Genomic DNA, 14749 nt, shown 5'->3' on the forward strand with positions numbered 1-14749 from the left:
TGTGCCCATGGGTCCTAGTCTCCCTACCTAACAGAAACAAATAGCCAGCATCTGTCCTTTCTAAGCCATGCATTATCTTGTAAGTTTCTATTAGATCTTCTCTCAACTTCTAAACTCTAATGAGTACAATCACAGGATCCTCAGCTGTTCATCGTATGTTAGGCCAGGAATCATCCGTATGAATCTCCGCTGGACATGCTCCAGTACCAGTATGTCCTTCCTGAGGTGTGGGACCCAACATTGGACACAGTATTCTAAATGGTGGCTAACTAGAGTTTTATAAAGACTCAGAAGCACATCGCTGCTTTTATGTTCCAACCCTTTTGAGATAAATGGCAGCATTATTTTGCTTACTTAATTATGGACAATCTGCAAGTTAACCTTGGGAGAATCCTGGACTAGCATTCTCAGATCCCTTTGTACTTTGGCTTTATGAATTTTCTCATCGTTTAGAAAATAGTCCATGCCAGTGTTCTTTTTTCCAAAGTGCAAGACCTCACATTGGCTCACGTTGAATTTCATCAGCCATTTCCTGGACCACTCTCCTAAACTGTCTAAATCTTTCCGCAGACTCCCCACCTCCTCAGTACTACCTGCCTGTCCAACTAACTTTGTATCATCAGCAAACCACCAGATTACCCCCAATCCCTTCATCCAGGTCATTAATGTATAAAGTGAACAGCTGCGGCCTGATAACTGTACCCTACGGGACACCACTTGTCACCAGCTACTAGTCCAAAAAAAAACTTTATATCCCAACTCTCCACCTTCTGTCTGACAGCCAATCCACAATCCATGCCAGTAGCTCACCTCAAACACTATGGGCCCTCACCTTACTCAGCAGCCTCCTGTGAGGCACCTTATCAAAGGCCTTTTGGAAGTCTAGATAAATAACATCCACTGGGTTTCCCTGGTCTCACCTACTTGTTACCTCTTCAAAGAATTCAAACAGGTTTGTCAAGCATGACCTCCTCTTACTAAATCCATGCTGAAATCAATCTGACCCTGCACTTCCAAGAATTTAGAAATCTCATCCTTTACGATGGATTCTAGAAATTTACAAACAATTGAGATTAGGCTAATTGGCCTATAATTTTCCATCTTTTGTCTTGATCCTTTCTTGAACAAGGGGGTTACAATAGCAATTTTCCAATCATCTGCGACTTGCCCTGACCCCAGTGACTTTTGAAAGATCACAACCAATGCCTCCGCTACTTCCTCAGCCACGTCCCTCAGAACTCTAGGATGTAGTCCATCGGGGGCAGGAGATTTATCAGTTTTTAAACTTTTTAGCTTTTCTAGCTTTTCTCTTTTATAATGACTACCATACTCAACTCTGTCCCCTGACTCTCTTTAAATGTTGGGATATTACTCATGTCTTCCACTGTGAAGACTGACGCAAAGTACTTATTAAGTTCTTCAGCTATTTCCTTATCTCCCAGCACTAGCCTTCCAGCATTAATTTGGAGTGGCTCAGCACAGCAGGTCAGGCAGCATCCAAGGAACAGGAGATTCGACGTTTCGGGCACAGGCCGATGATTCCTGAAGAAGGGCCTGTGCCCGAAACGTCGAATCTCCTGTTCCCTGGATGCTGCCTGACCTGCTGTGCTGTTCCAGCAATAAAGTTTCAACTCTAGAATTTTACAAACAATTGAGATTAGGCTAATTGGCCTATAATTTTCCATCTTTTGTCTTGATCCTTTCTTGAACAAGGGGGTTACAATAGCAATTTTCCAATCATCTGTGACTTGCCCTGACCCCAGTGACTTTTGAAAGATCACAACCAATGCCTCCTCAGCTACTTCCTCACCAACGTCCCTCAGAACTCTAGGATGTAGTCCATCGGGGGCAGGAGATTTATCAGTTTTTAAACTTTTTAGCTTTTCTAGCTTTTCTCTTTTATAATGACTACCATACTCAACTCTGTCCCCTGACTCTCTTTAAATGTTGGGATATTACTCATGTCTTCCACTGTGAAGACTGACGCAAAGTACTTATTAAGTTCTTCAGCTATTTCCTTATCTCCCAGCACTAGCCTTCCAGCATTAATTTGGAGTGGCTCAATGTCTACATTTGCCTCTCGTTTGTTTCTTATATATTGAAAGAAACTTTTACTATCATTTCTAATATTACTGGCTAGCCTACCTTCATATTTGATCATCTCCTTCCTTACTTCTTGTTTTGTTATCCTCTGTTTGTTTTTGTAGTCTTCCCAATCTTCTGATTTCCCAGTGCTCTTGGCTACCTTATAGGCTTTTTTTTCTTTGATACATTTTCTGGCTTCCTTTGTCAACCATGGCTATCTAATCCACCCCCTCCCCCACCCCCCCAAATGATCTTTCCTTTCTTTGGGATGAACCTCTGTACTGTATCCTCAATTACACCCAGAAACTCCTCCCATTGTTGCTCTACATTGTTCCCCGCTAGGCTCTCCTTCCAATTGATTTTTGTCAGTTCCTCTCTCATGCCCCTGTAATTACATTTATTTAACTGTAACACCATTACATTCAATTTTGCCTTCTCACTTTCGAATTGCAGGCTGATCTCTAAAATATTATAATGGCTGCCTCCTAAGTGTTCCTTTACTTTAAGATCTTTTATAAAGTCTGGTTCATTACATAGAACTAATTCCAGAATAGCCTCCTCCCTTGTGGGCTCCATCACAAGTTCTTCCAAAAAGCAATCCTGTAAGCATTCCATGAATTTCCTTTCTTTGGATCCACCAGCAACATTATTCATCTAGTCTACCTGCATATTGAAGTCCCCCATGATCACCATGACCTTGCCATTCTGACATGACCTATCTACTTCCCGGTACATCTTGCAACCGTGGTTCTGACCACTGTTGGGAGGTCTGTACATAACTTCCATTATGGATTTTTTTTTACCTTTGTGGTTCCTCAACTCCACCAACACAGACTCCACATCCTCTGACCCTACGTCATTCAGTGCCATAGATTTAATTTCATTCTTAACTAAGAAGGTAACCCCACCCCCTCTGCCCACCTCCCAGACTTTTCAATAAGTTGTAAATCCTTGGATGTTTAACTGCCAGTCCTGAATTACCTGCAAGCACGTCTCTTTGATGCCTACCACATCATCATCATTCATGATGATTTGTGCCGTTAATTCATCTACATTGTTATGAATACTATGAGCATTCAGGTAAAGTGCCTTAATGCTAATTATCTTATCCTCATGATTTTCAACATCTTTAGTAATCTGTCCTAAGTTATTCTTCCTTTTTGCTTTATCCCTAGTCTACCTTGAACTTAAACCCTGCACACATGCTAGCCTGCTGCTTATCTTTCTACTTGATTCTACTTAATATCTTCCTTCCTCTCATTGCAGGAAAACGAAGCCCACAATTACACAGAAAGATCCAGGACAGGTGATGGGCTGTCCAACATTTGGCTCTCTATCGCTTACAAAGAGAAGGTCTGGACCCAGACTTCTCTATGTCCAAGCCCTTGGATTGGTATCAGAGATTGCACTTGACAGAAGTGCAAGAATTCCCCTAGCTAAAACCTGTCTCCCTTGACATGACAGACAGTTGACAACTAATGCATGCTTCCCGGATCTGTGACCGCACTAATCAACAAGAAAATACAGAAGGAACATTCCTGACGAAGTGCTTATGCTCGAAACGTCAACTCTCCTGCCCTTTGGATTCTGCCTGACCGGCTGTGCTTTTCCAGCTCCACACTTTTCAACTCTGATCTCCAGCATCTGCAGTCCTCACTTTCTCCCAGAAGAACATGTCCCTGGCAGTTCTCGCTGAGGAGGCAAAGCACAAAGGCAAAGCAGAGATCTTGTCAGCATCCAGGTAGGATCAAAATGAGCAAGCGCTGAAAGAGCAAACAAGCAACCATGAAATGCAGCCTGGTCTAACCTTTTGAACTGGGTGGCTGTGCCTGCATGCAAGGTGTCCTTGCAGCAAATTTGCAATTGCCAAAGTCTGTGGATGAAGATTGTATGTGGTTGGCACCCATGAAGCATGCCTAAGACATTGTTGAAGAGGTTGGCAGCCCAGTGGGGCAAGCAGCAAGCTGAAGTCACCAGGTACCCACTCAGATTTTCAGGTCTATGTCTAGTTTCCATGCAACAGCTTGTAGGATATGGAACATATTAGTGAGATGGAATCCACAGTTAATAAGGCTGTTAACAGTAATAAGCCTTGTAATCGGCACCTCGTCAAGAGCAAACAAGAAACTCACCTCGATACCTGGAACTCTTTGAAAATGCAATGAGTTCTGCCCAAAATTGAGAAAGGCCTCATTTAACTTCTCACACATTCGCCCAGATTTCTCACCATAGCCCACAGGTCAGGCCCCTACAGTTTCTGCTATTTTTAAAATAAACGCACATTAACTGAATGATACAAATAATGACAGTAACTATTACACGTTCAGTTATTTTTATAACATGATACCATGCGTTGGGGCATGTGTTCATCCAGGGTCTTAGAAATTACCTCACTGTTTTCTAAAACTCTCTACAAGTGACTTACAACCAACTTGTGGAAATTAAGCTGTAGACTCACACTGCATTCTCAGAATAGGTTTGCTATCCTATATTATTTGTTCCATTAGTGAATCATAAAAGATTAGTTTAATGACACGAACATTTATATATGAATCAATATTGTTTTAAAATTCATTGGTGATTGCATGAAAATTTATTCCAATATATCCAGACAAAGATTTGAGCTTTTAGTCCCATGAACATTACCAGTTTATGGCAACTATATTAAAGTTACAGCTTGCTAGGTAGGAAAAGGAGGGAAACATTTTACATTGTAATGTGATGTAATACAACCAAAGCACAGTATGCTTTGTGGTAAAATAAAATTTAAACAGATTGTCTCTCAGTTACAATTTTTCCCAGCAATTTGGTATAACTTAATACTGAAACCTTTTATGTCAATATTAATGTAATGAGAGTTATGATCGCAGGACTGATTCTAAATTCGCTTCCTTTATTATGGTTATGTAAAGACTTTCTGCCAGGCTCCTGGGGCTTTGTTATGTGAAATGACAGACTTTGGAGAATACTAGTGCCTAAATACCTACAGAGCAGCTGTCAAATCATAAGGGGGATTTAAACTGAGAACAAGATCCACTATAAGGTATTACATTGTGTCTAATTATATTTTGATATAAGCATATTTATTTATTTTGCTAATCAAACAATTCAGCAATGTTATTATACATGTCTGGCACAAGTAGAACTTGAACCCAGAGCTACTAGTCCTGGGATAGGAACACTACCACTAGACCACAATAAGACCCATGCATCGTCATTTAAGGTTTTTTTTGAACAGTTGATGCAACTGACAGTGGTTAGGACACAATCAATGAGAATTCATAGAGTTCTAATTGTCACCAATGTAGCACATGTAGCACCTGTGATTAACTTCAGGTAAGGTAATTTTCTTTTTTCAAATAACTTCAAAAACATTCTCAAATAATATCTTCCAACACAAGAGTGAACCAGACACCTGTTCTGTTTACACTCAATGCAAAGATGCTCGTAAGTTAGTTAATTCCCATCGACCTGTTGCTGAAGAAAACATACACCAGTTGGATTAATTTGGTGGTTGATAAATAGGTTCACAGAAATGAACATTTTACTGTGTTGCTCAACTAATACTGACAAAATAAAAATTGAAAGATGCTGTAAATCAGAAACAACAACAGAAATTGCTGGAAAACCCCAACAGGCCTGGCAGCATCTGTGGAGAAAAATCAAAGTTAACGTTTCGGGTTGAGCAACCCATTTTCACAATCCTTACAAACAGATTATTTAATACATTGTGTTCTCACAACATCTTGGTCAATTTTTTGTCCTCACTCTAAGCATCATTGAAGCACATGGACCTGTTACTATTACATGCTATCTATGGAATCTGCTGTGTGTAACTTACTGCTGATCTCTTCACAACAGTGACTGTATCTCAACAGTGATTGACTGTGAAAACAATTTAGGTGCAATCCAAGGTGCAAATTTTGCTTTCAAGCCTCAATTTTCTTTGTTTTGGATAATCACCTGAATTGTTTGTTGAGCTCATTTATTGTTAGTGGTCTTACCAGTGATATTGATACTGTAAGATCACAACCATTAAGTTAGGAAGGGTTCAACCTATAGAACTTGCTTCTACAGAAGACTGTGGAGACCAGGTCATTGAGTATCGTCAAGAAGGAGATGTTTGAAATATTAAAGGCATTGTGGAGTAAGGGGAGAATGCAGGAATACAGCATCGAGATAGAAAATCAGCCATGACTGTAATGGATGACAGAGCAGAGGGCTGAATGGCCTACTCCTTCTGCTAGTTTCTCAGTACGGTTCCTGGAGTTGGACATGAATGGCTGACTAACAGCTCTGGAGAACAAAACAAATTTGAACAATATCTGAGTTATTAACAGTAATTTGATGAACAGGTTTCACCTTCAAATAATTGGTGGCCTGGGCAAAGAAATATAACTGAGATAGCCAAAAGAAACTACAACCTGTATTGAAAGGAAAATCCTCTCATGCAGCAATACTCAGTTCAGACCACGCAGTTTGACATCAGATTTTGGTTGTGGGTTTCACTGTTGTACAATATATCTGGCCGATTAGATGTTAATAATATCTTGTTTATAACACAGTCCGACCACCAACACCTGTTATTGGGGTAACAGTTTGAAAAATGGGACACGTAATGTGTTCCTCATCTTGCTGATGAAACCACAGTGGATATCTGTAAAGAAATAAATACCCATAATAAAATCTCCTTTGGCAACTGAGGTTTATTTGTGTGGTACAACACATGGAAGCACTTATCTTCTCTTCAGACAGAGGAATGCACTCAATCTGCTTTAAATTTGTGATCCTTTTTGCACATGTAAAATTATATTCAAGACAGTATATAGTCTGACAGATACAGATTATTGAAAACAGTGTTTTTTAAGGCAGGGTTTAAATGATTTACTGAAGGAAGATGTTTCAATCTACTTTCATCAATGTTAGAGAATATTTGATACCAGTTACTAACTGTGACATAATGATGCTGATTTAAGCAGTATCCTATGCAGTGAAATAGAAAGAACGAAGAAAGTGAAACTTTTCTGAATACTACTTTAATTTCAACTTTTGTCAAGGAAATGTTTTCCTTTTTCCATTCTCTAATCCCTCACTGGATGTTAATTTAAGTCTTCTATTCTCTGCTATTGATTAGCTTGGTAAATATTTACGGTAACTTTATCACTTGTCATTGGCTTTTTTTGTTTTCTACTCATGGTCTACATGTTATCTAAATATTCTGGTGCTGTAATAATAATAATTAGGTTAAATTATGCAGTATAGAATACACATCACAAGAGTAGGCCTTTCAGTATTTGCATTCTACTCAAGACTTCTTCCATCCTTCCTTATCTATCTTTCCAGGGATAACCTTCTTAACCCTTCTATCGTATATATTTGCCTGGCCTCCCCTTAAATGCATCCACACTATTTATCTCAACTGCATATTCTGGAAGTGAGTTCAACATGATCATCATTTCTGGTCAAAGGGGTTCTTCTGAACTCCCTATTGGACACTGGGCAGTTACCTCATATTAATGGCCTCTCATTTTGTTCTTCCCCACGAGGGGAATCCCTCCCTCATGTCTACTCTTTAATAAATGTTTCCAATGGTGAACTCTTACAAATGTTTTGGCAAATTCTGAGTCTTTTGGAGGTGTTTTGAATTTATCTAGTGAGTTCTGTTAGCATATCTTACCAAACCTACCTCATCAATTACCTACTATACCCCCATCATGTCCTTCATGCCCAATTTCCATCTCATCTTACCATGCACCCATCCTAGAAGAATTCACCATTCAGCAAATATCCACTAAAGCACCAGCCGCCTTGTGCCTATGACACCTTTAAAACATGCAGTGCACCCCGATGAGCACTGGCACTCAGGAGCAGCCCTGCTCAGCCATGGACAGGGTTAAAAATATGGTGGAGAACAGGAAGACAGAACTGCAGTTGTCCGAAAGGGACCTGAACTTGGTCAAAGGCTGGTGCAAGGTAAAAGAGTCATCTTCCAAGAGGACCAGCAGAGGAAGAAGCACTATGAGACCCTAACAGAACACCCAGAGAACACCACCTGGTCAGTGCCATCCCTCGGATGCAGAGAAACAGCCGACAGTATAGAAAGAAAGTAAATGACATTCTCCGCTCCATGGTATCCATGCCACACCAGGCCCCATGCCACACCATTCTCAGTATTGCCTGTAACATCTTCCCTCACCAGTGCTTCCCCTTCAGCCTACTGCACTAGTAGCCTTGCACATCCTCTTTTCTGCCTCCTCAATCCTTTGCCTCCATCTTGCCACCTTTTCCCCACATGTGCCAACTGAATCCCATCCACTGTCATCACACGTATTCACCCCCTTTTCCTTCTCATTCTAGTTGAAGACCGCTGACAACAGGTAGGAGAGAGACCAGATGAGTAAAGGGGTGCTTGAAATCTGCATCCTCACCCTAAATGAGAGGAGAATAGTGGCCCTAGCAGAACACAACCGACATGGCTCCTGTGGGGATACAGAAACATGCATGTCCTGCCAAACAAGTAAGGACCCTGCATGTTACTGCTACTCTCCCATTAGGCCTGTTATCACGCTCAGTCCTTGCACATCACTTCCCACCATGGTATTCTCTCTTTCTTGTCTTGTAGGTTCCACGAGCCTACCAATTATATCTGAAGAGAAAAGGTTGGCTGTCTCTGAGGATACGAGTACTGAGGAAGTATTAGCAAGGCTGCCCTTGCACCAAGCCCCACCAGCTCAGATACTGACACCTCTGTGGGACCAATCACCTCTGAGAGTATGGGAGAACAAGCTGGTGAATGCCTCACTGAGACAGCAATGTCCCAGGTTGCTGGCACTCAGAGAACTGACAGGGACCATGCAGTTGCCCAGCCCAGAGAAAAAGAGGACCTGGTGATGCCAGCATTCAGGGACTTTGTCCAGATAAACAGGGAGGAGCAGGAGCAGCAAACAGGGATGTGGGACGCAATGGCCCTCAATGCCCAGAAGCTGTAGCATTGCAGTGAGCCATGTGACAGTCTGGCTGCCTTGGAGAGTCAGGTCCAGCACCCTGGAAGCTGACAGATGGACTGTGGCCCACACTCTGAACTAACATGACCGGACTGCTCTAAGGAAGAAATGCCCAGGCGTCTGGCTGGTGCCCATACAAATCCTTTTCTGCACGACCTTGCCTTTTGGACCAGCTGCTATGGAGACAGCAGACTGACTGTGGCCTGCACCTTGGAATGCAGAGGGTTGGACTGCCTGATCAATATGCTCACCACCATTAGCCCAACCTAAAGTCCTTCACTGCTATGAGATGCGGCCCTGAACCTACTGTGTTGGCACACCCTGGAAGACAGATGCCTCCATGACTTCAGTGAGGACTAATCTGCTTCGGGCTGAATGCATGGCTTCCTGATGGCTGCAGATGTGATGTGCTTGCTGACACATGTTGAAGGTGTCAGATTGACATAACACAGCAATATGTCCACACAACTGAGGACTGCAAGGCAAGCTGCCTAGCTGCGTGACAGCACTAATTGGCATGACAAGGCAATGCAGCGATGATTGATCAAGTATGTAGGCACTAAGTACAGAGCACAAAGAGACCACGTAACCAGCCTGAGGTGCAGCCTTGTCCAATCTGTGAACTGGGTGCCCATCCTCATTGAAAAACACCCTCACTGCAGTGTTTCATTGCTAGTTACAGGTGTGCCATGCAATAGAAGTCTATGCTTCCAGGTGGCCCTACCAGGGAGTAGTAGAAGTGTTAGGATGATCATGACAGGTTGGCACATGCTGAATACAAATGTTCATGGAGTAGGAGAGTGTACTGCTGTTAGCCCTTATCTAATATGGAGGTCATATGAAGCAAGCATTGAGCAAAATCTGCCATATATGTGTACTCTGACTTCCTTCTCAAGTTTTCCCAATGTTGTGCTTGTTTGGTTGTTAAGGTGGGAGTCTGAATATTAATGAGGTGAGTTGAGACATTAACAAGGCATCTAACAAGCATTAATCCCCATCTGTTGGCATCTTGCTGCTGTCCAGTGAGAATTTCACCAGATCATTCCCAACTATAACCTTTGATTTCCCTGTCTAACAAAAATCTGTCTACAATTGCCTTAGAAATATTCTATGACCAAGCTTCCATGCCATCTGAGGCAAAGATTTCCAAAGTTACACAACCCTCTGAAAGAAGAAAGGTTCTCCTTACCTTTGTATAGAACTGTGAAATGTAGACAGAAATTCAACCATTGATAAAAGGAGGCAAAAAGGCGAAGCTTCATAGTGGACCATATAAAACGATGCATCCCATTGACCATTGCTCAGACTTGCAATATGGTGCACCTGCGTGTGCTAATCACTTCATATATAAATACCCAGGATCCCGTTTTATGTTGGCAAATTGAATTTTTACATACATTGCACTTTATCGAAGAAGGGGTCATAGAGATAATCTCTGACACAGCTCTATGTCAAAACCCTAATCAATCAGAATCTATGAGAATTAAGGTTGACAAGGACCTGTTCTTGCACCATCTCCATGCTAATGATGACCCAGTTAAGCAACACCTTTTTTCCTTCTGTATAAAATGGTGTCCTTTTATCCAAGTCTGTTTCTTGCATCCTAGTTCTAATGACTGGAAGACAAAAGTTTTGAATTCTCGTCTCTTTTTGGCTGTATTTAAGTCAGTACTACCAAGCAATTATTTGGATTGAAACTCCCTAATGTGATGGATTTATGTCATGGAGTCCCAACAATTAACTGATAAAGCTTTGTAGCATAATGCTGAATGTAAACCATCAGGGCTTACTTTCAAATAGATCAAAGTTGCAAACCTCGGAATTAGATGTCATTATCAGTAACATTTTTCCCCAAGGACTGAGCTTCCCAGAACTGGCCAAGTCACTTGAAGGAAACAAGGAAATTAAGAGAGAATGGGAAAGGCTTCTTTCCATGTAGTTCGGACCAGTTTCTAATGAGTTCTGTGAAGCAATGTCAATGACCTTCATTGGCACATCAAGAGGCTACAGCACCTTCCTTTCTTTCTGAAAAAGATAGCATGGCTTGCGGGATGAGGAAAATGTCCAAAAACATGTAATTAAAAAAAGGGAGTAAAAGAACTGAAAGGAACAACAATGCAGCAAAATGCCCGAGGATTTAATAAAACAGGTTAACATAACATTTTGCTCATTACAAATGTACACATGAATAAGGATGAAAATAATATGAATTTCTCTGCCTCTTCTTTTGTTTTGGTTCACTTTCAATCAGATAAAAATTTTAGAGAAAGCACCATAAATAAAAGGAAAATGGCAAGATTTGTACATTTTAAACCATTTGGCAACTCCTTTTTGCTGCCAAAAAAACAATTGGTTTGTTTGATGAGTTTCTCCATCTTTTAGTCTGCCAGTCTGATATATTGTCACAGATAATGGTGCTAACACTGTAAATGTAACGATGAAAGGAGGTTATGATAATATGAATTTGCTTTGCAGCCTCACTAAATATTAAATGTTATATTTTAGATGAAGATTTAGAAGCCAGCATTGATATATATTTCTATCATTATGAAATTTTCATTCTAGAAGGGACAAAAAAATACTGAAGAGGGGGGGGAAAAGGTAAATCCAGAGCACAAAACCCAGCAGATCTTTTTTTCCAAAAGTGCTTTTTGGTGTAGAAATATTGTTAATTACAAAGAAGTAATAAAACATTAATTAGAAATATTGTTCCCCTCTCACTGAAGGTAGATGCTCACATCCAGATGTAGAAATAAGAAGTGGTGTTTAAAAGTACTGTGCTTGCTGGAAATCTGAAACAAACAGAGAATAAGGGAGAAACACAATAGGTCTGGCAGTATTTGTGGAGAGAAAAACAGAGTTAACAGATATTTTGTCCACAAACCTTCTCCACAATTTATTAATGGTGATCTAATTGTATCCTCAAATCCACATTCCTACCCACCTCAAATAGCCTTTCATCCCTCATTCCCTCCCCATCCAACCACACCATCTTTTCTAAGAATCTCTTCACCTCAGCCTTGAAAATATTCAAGGACTCTGCTTCCATGGTTTTTCAGGAAGAGAGTTCTAAAGAGTCACAGCCCTCTGAGAGAAAATATTTTGCTTCATATCTTTTTTTTAAATGGACGACGCCTTATTTTTAAGCAATGACCATTAGTTCTAGATTACCTTATAAGAGAAACATCTCCACATTCAACCTGTCCAGACCCTTCAGGAATCATATTTGTGAAGATTTATTCTCTCTTTCAAAATAAACTGCTTCAATGTTAATTATTCTTGATGAGAATAGAACATTCTTCTACTTGAAACAACGATCAAGATGAATGACTCCCAGTTCAACTGCAATTTGGTTAGATGCTATGTAACACGCATTCTGCATCAGACCAAGAATTTGTTTACTTAGTAGAGACACATGTTCACCTCCTCACTGCCATCTTTGTACTCCCTTTCAATGAAAATGCTGATTTAGCTCCCATTATTAATTTTTTTGCTGCATACTTTCATAAGCAGGTAATCTGACAGAGGGTGACCCAAACATAATTCAGCTAGGGTCACCACGCCACCAAGTGAGAGGCAATTTTCATCCCATTAAGGTCTTAGCTGAATTTGAACCAGACTTCCAGAATTACTACACCGGTTATAGCCAAATCTACATGCCTTGGATTCATTTATTTCTGACCAGCTTGGCAATATCTATTATTTTGAGGCAGATGATTCCAGTTTATATCTGCACACAATCCAAGTGTAAAATTTCAGTGCAGCAACCTCTTTCCCATTTGCTCTTATATAGATTTTTTTCAGCCAAAGTAAAATTTCAATCCAAAGAAACTGCTTCCAAATTGCCATTTACTCTTTATGTTTGACAAATTAAGTGTCAAAGTGTCAATCTACTCATATTGCCTAACATCAGTAACAAGCTTTGAAAGTGTAATTACTCTTATATAAATGTTGTTTGGTTGAATAATTAGTGTTTTTTAATATATATTAAGTTACTGAGTAGCTAATTAAAGAGCATACAAAAAAATAAATGTACTGTTTTCAGTTTATTATTTCTATAAAAAAAATGATCTGGGCATAATCCTGATTCAGGCATTGCATTTCCTGGCAGAGATATACGTCTTTATCATTACAGTAAGATCATATTTTAATGTGAAGGGAATATTCTCAGTAAATCTTTCATAATAGCTTTCCTCCTCAAGTTTTTGTTCACAAAGTAACACTCCCCTGTTTTACAAACAGAGAGGAATGTCCTTCCTAATTTGAGCTGTCATTTATTTCACCTTATTTGACTGATGTTTTCAATGTTAAGCCTTGGCTGCCATTATCACCATTTGCCTCCATTCAACAAGCTCATTTATTGCTGAAGGAGCAGAAGACACATGTGGAAGCCAAATTTAGGGAGGAAAACCATGTCAATCAGCACTCCAAAAATAGAGGGAAGGAAAAAGCCAAGGAGTTCAAAACCAGTTGCTCTACAAACATAACATGAAAGTAAATTTCCAAATTAAAAGTATGCTTGCTTGTATTTTGTCCTAAGCCAAAAATACTTCAGGTTATCTGAAGTATTTTATCTGACAGTTCTTAAGACCTTGAAAACCCAGTGCTTGACCGTACCTGCCACAGTTTTCCCCAGTTCCCATTCAAGCAGTGATTTTGATATCCCATCCACAGGGAGAAACAAAAAGTTAAAAAAGTAACACTTCAAAATGAACTAACTCCTGTTCTGAGGTTCCATTTTAAAGACATACCACTTTGTCTCATTCAATTATTTACTGTTTCTTTTCCTTCTGGAATATCCTGAATAAAACCTACTTCCACCCCTACAGCACAGCCATCCTGCATTATTACATATTCATGGAAGATGAGTGCTGCTGGCAAGGCCAACATTTGTTACCCATCCCTCATTGTCCTTAAGAGGTTGGTAATGAGCTGTCTACTCGAACCGTTGTAATCTATGCTTGTTAAGTACAATCAAAGTGCTTTTTGATGGAGAGTTATCAGACATTGTAGCAGTTAAACATGGTTTGGTAGATCATTTCAAAGGGCAGTTAAGAGTCAACATTGCTGTGAATCTGGAGTCATAGAGTCATAGAGATGTACAGCAAGGAAACAGACCCTTCGGTGCAACCAGTCCATGTCGACCAGATATCCCAACCCAATCTCGACCCACCTGCCAGCACCCGGCCCATATTCCTCCAAACCCTTCCTATTCATATACCCATCCAAATGCCTCTTAAATGTTGCAATTGTACCAGCCTCCACCACATCCTCTGGCAGCTCATTCTATACACGTACCACCATCTGCATGAAAACGTTGCCCCTTAGATCTCTTTTATATCTTTCCCCTCTCACCCTAAACCTATGCCCTCTAGTTCTGGACTACCCAGTCCCAGAGAAAAGATTTTGCCTATTTATTCTATCCATGCCCCTCATAATTTTGTAAACCTCTATAAGGTCACCCCTCAGCCTCCGATGCTCCAGGGAAAACAGCCCCAGCCTGTTCAGTCTCTCCCTGTAGCTCAGATCCTCCAACCCTGGCAACATTCTTGTAAATTTTTTCTGAACCCTTTCAAGTTTCACAACATCTTTCCGATAGGAAGGAGACTAGAATTGCACGCAATATTCCAACAGTGGCCTAACCAATGTCCTGTACAGCC

At 40.5% G+C, this 14749-nt stretch overlaps 1 pseudogene; it reads left to right on the forward strand.

Moving 5' to 3' along the window:
- The first annotated feature begins 7932 nt into the window (after positions 1–7932).
- LOC122563390 overlaps positions 7933–14749 on the forward strand; it is a 108519-nt pseudogene continuing 101702 nt past the window's right edge.

Source organism: Chiloscyllium plagiosum, chromosome 27 (genome assembly GCF_004010195.1).
Source record: "Chiloscyllium plagiosum isolate BGI_BamShark_2017 chromosome 27, ASM401019v2, whole genome shotgun sequence".
Lineage (NCBI taxonomy): Eukaryota > Metazoa > Chordata > Chondrichthyes > Orectolobiformes > Hemiscylliidae > Chiloscyllium > Chiloscyllium plagiosum.